At 47.5% G+C, this 10,749-nt stretch overlaps 1 long non-coding RNA gene across 1 annotated transcript in view; it reads left to right on the forward strand.

The window, feature by feature from the left end:
* The window catches only part of LOC114485073 (uncharacterized), a 75,116-nt gene extending 65,267 nt beyond the window's left edge, over nucleotides 1-9,849 (forward strand). The window contains exons 2-3 of the long non-coding RNA XR_003678537.2: nucleotides 6,868-7,100; nucleotides 7,533-9,849. This is a non-coding gene — a long non-coding RNA (uncharacterized lncRNA). The remainder of the gene's footprint in view (nucleotides 1-6,867; nucleotides 7,101-7,532) is intronic.
* Nucleotides 9,850-10,749: the final 900 nt, after the last annotated feature.

Here is a 10,749-nt window from a genome sequence, read left to right on the forward strand (position 1 = left end):
CAGCGGCCATGGCTCACAGGCCCAGCCGCTCCGCGGCATGTGGGATCCTCCCAGACCGGGGCGCGAACCCGGTTCCCCTGCATCGGCAGGCAGACGCGCAACCGCTGCGCCACCAGGGAAGCCCACAAGCTCTTATTTTTAGACAATTAAAGCAACATAAATGGCCATGGCCCTTATGGTCATTTTCCTAATAGATGGTGAGAGACCACCTGAGAGTTCACAATTGACTAGCTAGAGAGAGTAGTTTCCAAAGAGTTTAAATATGGCTGTTAATGACTGTGGTTAAATATCCAAGTTGTCCTTACTTTCTGAGCTGCGAAATTAATCTGAAAAATAGAAAACATGTCTTCAAACTCTGGTCTCCTAGCTAGAGAGGCAGTAGGGCATTGCAGTGGAAGAACGTGGGCTTTGGAGTCTGACGGACTTGAAACTTTCCTTCTGCATGACTTCGAGCATGTCCCTTTTCTTGGATCACTCATCTGCAAAATGCGCACATGGATGCCTGCCTGAGAGACACCATGTTGTGAAGATGAAACAGAACAATGAGCATCTAGGACCCAGCACAGTGCTTGGTACATGGTGCGTCTATCTGAATATCAGTTCCTTCCCAGTTCCTCTGTTTAAAGAGAAAACGCCGCACACTTAGAAAGGACTGATATGTCCTTCAGAACATCGTCAAGAACATGCTTTTTCCTTTTTGTACTTGATTAAACTGAGTCATGCTTGAATATGTTCTTCCTTAAATAATTTAAATTGATTTCATGTAAACCACAGCCATCCTTCTTGGGGCTGTATTGACCCTTGATATTTTGCTGGTGATGCCATCAGGCTAACCTTCTTTTCATCCCTGGGCTCAAGCTTAGATGCTGCAGCAGCTGGATTTCTGTACGACCAACAACTCTTGTCTTCTGAGCATGGAGGATTGCCGTTGGCTTGAAGCAGAGTAAACAGAGAGAAGCTGGGACCTTGGCCTGGGAACCACCTGTGTCCAGGAAGTGAGGCCTCTTGTGGAGTGGGGGAGGGGGACTGAGCGGCCTGTTTGGAGGAGAGGAATTGGATCAGGAAGGGGAGGACTGAGTTGGGCAAAACTCAGCAGATTCCTTGGCATGCGCTGCAGAAGGATTCCCTGAAGGGCTGCACAGAAAAGAAATGTGCTGTGTGTTTGGCAGGCCAGAAACCACAGAGAACCTGGCAATGCTTTTTGAGGATTTGGGAGCAGAAAAGCAGACTCCCTAGGTGGTTATTTATAGAGCCGGCAGCAGTAATGATCAGTTAGAAAAAATAAATTATAACTCAGTTAAACCTGAAATAACTTTTCTTTTGCAACCCCAGGCATTCCACCCGGGCGGCTTGCACACCACTCCCTCCTGATAGAGTTCCTGGAGGCCGAGGATCCACGCCAGGCTCACTCATGGCCCCTCAAAGCTTCAGCGCAGTCCATAAGGCAGCAGGGAGGGAATGTCTGGCTAGAGACAGAATTCTGGCTGGATGACTCCTTTCTTTTCCCCTTGCACCCCCCAAATTGTAAAATTGTCTCTTCTTTCTTCCCTCAACACGTCTGTATCATACGGCAGAAGGTGGACCTTGCTGGGAGTGTGGAATCGGTGGCACACTGAGCCTCCGCTTTTGCATGCCTTGTGCACGTGAGAGTGTGCACACCAGCTTGTGTGTGGCGTCTGTGTTTTGGCTGCAGCAAGAGCTTCTTAGTGGTGAGCCTTCTGAGAGCTGGATGCTGACTCTGAGTCCACAGGCCCCCAGTCTCTCATCCCCCCTCAGCCAGCCAGTAAGACCACCACAATGTTCACACTGACAGCTTGGCAGTGGGGTCACCTTGAGCTGCCCGACCTGTCACTTGGCATCTTGACACTTGGGCATCCATCCTGTTTCCCCTCTCCCAGCCATCTGTTCCTTCTTTTCTATTCATTCATTCGTTCGTTCATTTGCTTTTCAATCGACAAGCATTTATTGAGCGTCTAGGATGTGCCAGGCACTGGCAACGTACAAATAAATCTAGAGGCTGCAAATGGGTGGCACTTGAGTCAGTCTGGCCTGCAGATGCATGTTATTTGGCTCACAACATGGTGTCTTAAATTTGACTTGCTGCTGACAGTAAAGATGTGGCGATTTCACATGAGTATGCTGATACTTACTTCTCCCCCAGAATCTGAAGTTCTGGTAATACAGGCCCACACTCCCACGTGTTAGTATTTTCTACAAGGGCAGCTGCCCCCTTTAGGTGAGGCAAGTCCCTCCGATTCATCACGGATCCCGAGACTCCCAATTTTCTGGCCAGCACCAAGACAGATACCATACAGGTCCCATAAATCAGCTGCTACACGCATTTATGGGACCTGCCTGGCCCTGTGCATTTGAATCTGTGACCCCTGATGCAGATTCTAATCTGAGGGGTTTTATGGTCCAGTGGGGGAGGGAGGCAGAGCCACAGGTAATTTTAGTACATGAGAAGTGTCATGAGAACAGTATCCTTTGGAAGAACGGGGGAAGGAAAGATTGTTATTGACGAAAAGAGTCAGGGACTTAATGGAGAAAGTGAGTTTGGACCCAGAATTTGAAAATGCAGTAAGAATATGCCAAGATGTAGCTGCGAAGGGCACCCCCAACACAGGGATTGGTCTTTATAGCAGCTCAGAGGACGAAGGAGCAGAGAAGTCCAGTGGGACGGGGGCGGGGCGAACCTCAGCGCAGGTAGGGTTGAGGCCGTTCTCTCTTCAGTGGGATGCTCCTCGGCCAACCCTGCCCAACTCTGCCCAACCCCAAACCAGAGACCCCAGGGCCCTTCACACCCTTCTGGCCAGTGGACACCCCTCCCCCAGCGCCTGCCCCAGACAGCTGGGCGGCTTGTGAACAGGTTCCGATCCATCTGCCAAAATTTGTCTGGAGTAACAGGATCCTGCTCTTTCTCCCCACCCCAGCCCAGAACCCAGGGAGGGGAGAGTGCAGAGGGAGAGGGAGAGGACAAGGCAGGTCTGTCTCCACCCTCAGGGGGTAGCAGGTGGCCCTGGGCACAGACCCAGTGAGTGGACAGGCTGAGTAAGCCTCCACGGTCCCCCTCCCTCTCTGGCACAAGCTGGAGATCCTCAGCACGTGCGTTCCCCTGGTCCTCGGCACTCATATATCATCATCACTTATAGTAGTCTGGTGTCTCCCCAGCCGGCATCGTCAACCCAGAGCGGGAGGGGCGGGAGGAGACTTGTAGTTTATGCATGATTCACTGTGGAGAGTTCACAGGAGCCTCCAACCCTACCTGCTCTCATCCCCTCCACACCCCAGTCCTGGCTTTGTCCTGGGCGCAGTCTTCGCCATGCCTTTGCCTTGGTCACTTCCCTCAGTCTGGATCTCCCTTTCTCACCCTTTCAAAATGTTGAAATCCTTTCTTCTTTAAGCCCCTCGATGCGTGATGCCTCCCTGGACCTCCCTGATTCAGGAGGCACCAGCACCAATCACATCATAACATTGCCAGAGATCAAAGAACTCACCCATGATCCGGATGCCCCAATCAATACAGCATTTCAGAGCCAGAAGAGAGCTCAGCCGCTGAAGATGACCCCCTCGCTTTATTCCCCACCCCGTGTGTTCCTTTTTTGGCGGTGAACATAGAGGTTTGGTAGGGGTGATGAATTCTGTGCCCCCAACCAGACTGTTCGCTGCTCGAGGGCAGGAGCTGGCTGCTGTGCGTGTTTTCCCTAAGATGCGCTCGCTGCTGCATAACGACTGTGCCCAGATGTATGTGGTTAGTAGCCAGTTGCCCCCTGAGTTGAATTCTTGGTAGAAGGGATGAGGAGTTACTCTTTGCACACAGATTTGTCATTAAGGTTATCACTGGAGGAGGAGTGGTAACGGTTTGGGAGTGACTGGGTCAGAGGAGGTGGCACCTGTAATGTGAGGGCACCTTGTGGCCAAGAGCCTCTTTGCCTGGAGTGTTAAAATTTGGCTAATGGGAAATTGGTTCAGGCATCCTACGGGTTAATGCAGGCTTGGGGAAGGCAAGGAGTGTAGACCCGGTGCCCTCCTATCCCCGCCCCCCACAAGGATGTCAAGAAGTCAGGGCCTGGTGATAAGAGGGAATCTTAGCTCCTCTGAAGTCCCCATCTATGGGACTCTAGGTTATTCAGAAATGTTGGCCAGAAGTCGAGGGATCTCAGCCTATATTCTACCAGTTGCCCTGCTTCAGTTCCACTGACGGTTTCCCCAAGCTCCTCTGCGGCTTCCCACAGTGGTCTTCTCCTGGGCTTCCTTCTGGCCGCACCACCTGTGGCTGTGATGCCTCTGGAAGCTGCACCAGGGCTCTGAGTGGCCGGTGCCAGCACCCCAAGGCTGCTTCTGTTGGGCTGGGGGTTTCCACCCAGCAGCCTGGGGCCTGGGGGTGCTGGGGAGAACTACGAGGGAGGCAGAGCACAAGTGGGTGGACATGCACACCCTGAGAAGTTTCACTGGTTTGGATCCCTCCAGAGACTATTGGTCTTCTTATTGATCAGCTAATGACAAGTTATAGTCTTCTAATGTTTACAGAGAGTTTCCACGTATGCTAATTTCCTTGATCTTCACAAGTACCCCACGTCTTGGGTATTTTTACCATTCCCATTTTATGGATGAAGAAACTAATGAATCTCAGAGAGATTGAAATGACTCGCCTAGGGTTGGAATCCAAATCTCTTTGGATTCTAAAGCATCTCATCGTTCCAATACACTTTTTGCCTCCCAAATCCTGTCTCCGGATAGACCTGACTCACTAGCATTCTTTCTAGGTGAAGGGGCACCAGAGCTGGGAAGTGATTCCGCACCACCCCCAATCCCTGGAACTTGCTGTCTTCTTGCTCCTGTCATTGAGGACACCGGCCTAAGGGGACATTTTCTTCCTCCACATCCTATTGAAGCACGAGGAGTCCTACTCCTACTATTGAAAGGGAGAGAAATTCAAAGGAAAGTCTCAGATTCCAACTTTGGGATCCACTTGGGAAGAAGATTCTCCTGGTGCCTTAGGGTCTTTTGTTCCTCTGTGCATTTATTTATTTATTCAGCAGATATGTATAAAGAACCTGCTCTGTGCCAGGCACAGTTGCAGGTGCTGGGGTTACCGTGGTGAACAAAACTGGCCAAGTCCTCACCCTCTTGGAGCTCACATGCTAGTGAATGATGAACACAATGTTTCAGACCGTGCCGGGGGCTATAAAGAAAATAGAGAAGGGTGATGGGGTAGAAAGGGTGGGAGAGAGAGCTGCTTGGATTAGGTACTCAGGAGTGACTCCAGAGGAAGAAACATACAAACTGAGACTTGGGTGACAGAAGGAACCCGACATGAGAAAACCAGGCCAGGAAGAGGGACCAGGAAGGGCAAAGGTCCAAGTGGAAGCTCAGAATGAGATTTTAAGGAAATAATATTCTTCATGGTGGTTAGATTACGTGTGCTGTCATCACTGTGGTTCAGCAACAACATGCCTAGTGGGAGGAGTTATCCCAGGACCCGACACATGTGTAATGGGATTTCTGTGAGAAAACCAGGCTGGGTGCTAGACAGTGGACTCACGGTTGAACTTGGAGACCCAGGAACTGCTTCCATCACAGGCTTACTAAGAAATGACCAGGGCACGGAATGAGTGCTTCGGTGGGGAGGACAGGAAGAAAGCCCAAATTCACCGATTATAGAGACTCTTGACCCTTGTGACCCTGCTAATGACGAAAGTCAGGTTTTCTAAGACTCCATATTTATGATTTGAAATTGTGCTGCTGGGGTTTCAAGTTGGGGTTCTGCTATCAATTATCTGTGTTTCATTGTTTCTTTGAACAAGTCACTTAACCTCTCTAAACTTAGAAATATTATATTAAGTGAGGGAGGGAGATTAAATGAACTCTGAGGCGCTTCTTCTTCTTTCCCTTTTAATGCCTTAAAATGAATGCATTTATCAGTAGTTAGTTTTCTCTGTGTTGCAGCCTTTTTTGTGCCTCCGCTTTGAGTGAGGTTAGAGTACCAAGTCTAAGTGAGTCATTTGTAATGGTAGTGATTCCTTAATATAAGCCAGGTGCTACTATTGACCTCTCTTGGTGTAGACCCGTGGTTCCCAAAATGTAGTCCCTGGACCAGCGGCTCCTGGGAATTTGTTAGAAATACAAATTCTCAGCCTCAACTCCAGATCTACTGAATTAGAAACCCTGGGTGTGTAACCCCAAATCTGATTTTAACAAGGCTTCCAGGTGATTCTGATGCACAGTAAAGTTTGAGAGCCACTGGTGTAGAGTACGTGCTTTAAGATTTGGGGCTACCAGTGACGGATTCTTATATTTCAGCCATTCTTGTGGCCACAGGAAATGCTTGCATTTGTAAGATGTTTATCCAGCTTGGCTTGGCGAACAGTCCTGTGGCTGTAAAGCAGAAGGGAAGCTCATGGCTTTTGCTGGGATTGGGCCCAAGATCTTCTGGTTGGCATCATATCCTGTCCACTACTCCAGGCGAGGACCTGCTAAGAGGAGGGTGTTGGCAAGGGGTGTGCTCATCCTTGAGGAAGCCTTGGCAGAGGGGCTGCTGGACGTGCTTCGGTGGAGGCTGATTCAAGTGGAGCCGGTTGTTGATTATGTTAGCGTTCACACATTTTTAAAGCATGAAACTGTCCTGGGTTTATAAGAGTCTGGTAGATAGATCTGCCTGCACCTGTGTCGTGAAGATCAGTGGTGATGAAAAGCCTTGGGTCTCAAATAAAAAGTAATCTGGTGACCCTGCTGTACACTGAATCTAGAGCTCTGATCCAGTTTGGTCTCCTTGTCTAAATGTCCACTCGTAAAACAAGAGTGAGGTGACCAGATGGTCCAAATCACCCAGGACTGTCCCGTCTTTCCCCTTCCTGTCCCTCTCAGTCTGGTGTCTCGGATTTGGCCCTGCGTTGCCCACTCCTGCTGGATCTTGTCCATTCGAGGGACAAAACGTCCTGACACCTTCCTGAAGAATGGGAAGAGAGGAGATTCTGAAAGCACAGATTGCAATACTGTGCCAGAGGCCGAGGAAACCTATGCCTGGAGGGATTGCCCCACACCCACAGGAGCACCAAGGATGCTGGAGCCGGAGACACGCAGGCCCAAGAAGGGTAGAAGTAAGTTTATTTTCCTGGTAGGGCTTAGAGGAGGGTTAGTACTAGGTAGGCATCGGGAGGGGGGCTGGGATGGCCTCTACTGGCCAGAAGGCAGAGAATGGGAGGCAGATGGGCAAAGCAGGAGGTGACAAGGGCATGGCAAGGAGTATGAGCCTTTCAGCCCAAGCTGGCCTTGCCCCTCTGCTCACGCCTTCTGCCCCTCTTTCTGAATTCTTTCATCTCTGACCATGTCGTTCCATCCTGGGGTCCTTCCTTCCTCCTGCCATCCTGGCGGCCCCGACACCCTTGTTAACCACTTGCCCTCCCCATGCTCCTGCTGTACCCTGCCCACTGCCCTCTCCATCCTCCTCATCCGCTTCTGTACATCGTTGACATGATGGAAACGGGAGAATGGTAGAGTCCCATCGTGATAAGCACTCTCCCTGTTCGCAGATACCAGCAATGACCAAGGGCCACCCATAGCAGTTCCCCGGCTGTCCGTCCAGGACCCACCGAATGGAGGACACGCAGCGGCTCTCCCCTTACAACCACAAAAGCTGAAACAAAGGCCAGAGAAGCTGACGAAGCAGCACGAGTCCAGAAGCTTTCAGAATCACCCTGAGAAAATTGTCTGTTGAATGACAACCAGTTTTACCAATGTGTGAGAAGAGACCTTACCTCCCCCACTGGGTTCCATCCTATCTGGATGCCCTTCCTTGTGGACTTCGGAGATCTCATATCTACCTTTAAGCATGCAGTTCCTGCTTCAGCTGTGGTAGTTCTGGTTAACCTTCTCTGTGAGAAAATGTTCATTTTTTTTTTCTCCCTCCACATGCTGGATTGAACTGTCTTACCTGAAACTGGGTCATTTTGGGTCATTTTAGGCTAGAAGCACCTCTGGACATTCTCGTTTCTCAGAAGTTGCCAAGTTCATGTCACACTTGTTTCATTTGTGAACAGGGGTCCACTTCTGACAGATGTTACCTGGCCTGAGCAGTGTGTCTCCTGTTGGCTCCTTGGTACTTTTCTCCCCTTCTCCACCCTGTCCCAGGTGAGACTGACTCAGTGGCAACCCTACCTTTGCTGGTGAGGACCGTATATGTGGCAGACGGCCTTTGGCTGGAGGTGTGAGAGAAAGTGTGGTCTGGTGGAACCAACATCTTTGGCAATTTGGAGGCCACTGGAGCAGGACTTTATTCCTGGGAGAAGGTAGTTTCAGAGAGGCCAGCCCTTATCTCCGTGTGCCCCCTGGTTCTACCCTCTTAACTCTTAGTCTTGCCTTTTAGTGCCTTTCTTAATCCAGGGTAGTTTCTCTTTTCTTTCTTCAACTAGAAGCAACTTTTGTTGTTATTTTCATTATTGCAAAGCAGCACATGCTTATGACAAAGACGTCAGAAAGGGAGACAAACCAAAGAAGGAAAAACCAGCCCCAAATCCTACTTGCCTCAAAGGCAACCATTGAGACTCTGTTGAAGAACCTTCCAGATCCCTTTCTAGGCATATAGTATCGTATATATATATATTAATATATATCATATATCACTATGACTTCTCATATTGTGATGTCATGATACCACATATATTCTTTGATAACATATGTTGTCATTTAATGTCTTATAATGAACAGCTTTTCTATATCAACAAACTTTTTAAAAAATGGTTAAGTAATGTCTTTAATTACAGAAGAGAAAACTGAGGACAAAATGGAAAGTAATTTACAAAAAAAGGAGGATGCTAAGTCATTTGGTATAAGGGAATAAAGCCAAGCAGATGCAGCTCAAAGCATGCACACCCCCATTTTTCTGGGCCATGAGTTATATGAGTCTATAGCAATTGTAATGTAAGAGTACTCAATTATAGAGCTATCCCATCATTTATTTACTTAATCTCATATGGTTCAATGTTTAGGTTGTTTCCAACTTTTCTCTACTTTAAGCAGCATTAATGAGCATGGCTCTGGTTTAATCTACCTACAGTTATTTCCTTGAAGTAAATGCCCAGAAGGAGATCAAAGGACAGTTAGTGAAAGCTACAAAGACCTCCAAGTATGCAACCAGCATTAACTGCTTGGTACCAAAATGTGTTAAAGGCTGGGCCACTGGAAGGCTGCACACACCGTTTCTAAGGTGACATCACACATCCATGCTTGGGTAACTCTGGCCTCATTTCCCTTGCCCAGAACAGAAGGCACCCACAATGACGTCTAAAGTAAGCAGATGGTGAAAGAGGAAGTGACGTTGTCTCTTTGGGTTGGCTACTTGGGTATATCTCATGATTCCTCATTGGATGCTGAGAGGTAGTCATTCATTCATTCATTCATTACCCACTTACGGAGCAGCCACTGTTGCAAGGTGTCAAGCTGGAGTCTGAGACGACAAAGATGAATTAAACAGGGACTCCATCCTCAGGAAGATCACAGCCTGGAAAAGGTCAATGATGAATAACACACATTTACTCCACAGTATAGTAAGGGGAGAAAAATGTAAATTCAGTTATACATCTCAGGGCAGAAAAATTGGAACAATCGGAAAGTCTCAGAGGAAAAACATGAAAATCACACATAATCCACTGGCCTATTCGTGACAGCTATCTTTTTCAAGTGTGTCCTTTGAGGCTTGCTGGCTTGTGGTCATCCTCACTGGGTGCAGCCTCCTTGAAGGCATTGTCTGTGTCCTTCATCTGCACCTCCAGAGACTCTGGCACCATCTTAGACAACTTATTCAGAAATCTGTTCAATGTGAAATCCAAATGGGAAGAAACAAAATTAAAGGTAAAGGGATTCATGAATTGAAACAGAGTCAATATTTTATGTATGCAGGGAAATTTGCATTAATTCATATCCTTCTGTTGATGGAAACTTTTTCAAATATTTCATTATGAAAGTAACAATCTCATTTAAGAAAATATGGGAACTAGAGAAAAGGACCACTCTCACCCTGTCTCAGCATCCTAACCCAGGGCTGGTGGCATTTGGGTGAACTTCACCCAGAAAAATGTTTATTAAGATGGTGTTGAGGATAAGAGTGGAGGAATATGTGAGGGTTTTTTTTTTTCCCCATTTTAATTTAACATGTTTAATAGTTAATTATATTCACATAGTTTAAAATTCAAATAGTATGAAAGCATAGAGAATGAAAAGTCTATGCCCCAGCCATCTAGTTTCCTAGAGAGACCCAAGGGTATCAGTTTCTTGTGTATCCTTCTACAGTTTTTTCATGCATATAAAATGATATATATATAAATATGAATTTTTAATGGGGGGGCTTGGTAATATCATTACTGAATATTGTAAGTTTAGTCTAAACTATCCTGTGGATCTTAGTGACAGACCTGGGGTACAGATGGCGAAGAAGAGAGAAAGGGGCAGACGGGGTTGTATGTGTGTGTGTGTGTGTGTGTGTGTGTGTGTGTGTGTGTAAGAGGGGAGTAGGTTGTCGTTGCTGAAGGAGAAAGGGAAGGGACAAGAAGCAAAAAGAAAGAGTAATCATTCCTTTATTTATTCATTTATTCAACCAGTATTTATTGAGCATCTATTATACGCCAGATACTATTCTAGATCCAGGAGAATCAGAGGTGGACCAAAAGACAAAATTCCTTGTCCTCATGAATATTCATTAAAAATGGAAGGTGGTAGACAATAAACATAATAAGTAAGTAAATTCTATAGTCT

This window comes from Physeter macrocephalus, chromosome 3, assembly GCF_002837175.3.
Source record: "Physeter macrocephalus isolate SW-GA chromosome 3, ASM283717v5, whole genome shotgun sequence".
Taxonomy (NCBI): Eukaryota; Metazoa; Chordata; class Mammalia; order Artiodactyla; family Physeteridae; genus Physeter; species Physeter macrocephalus.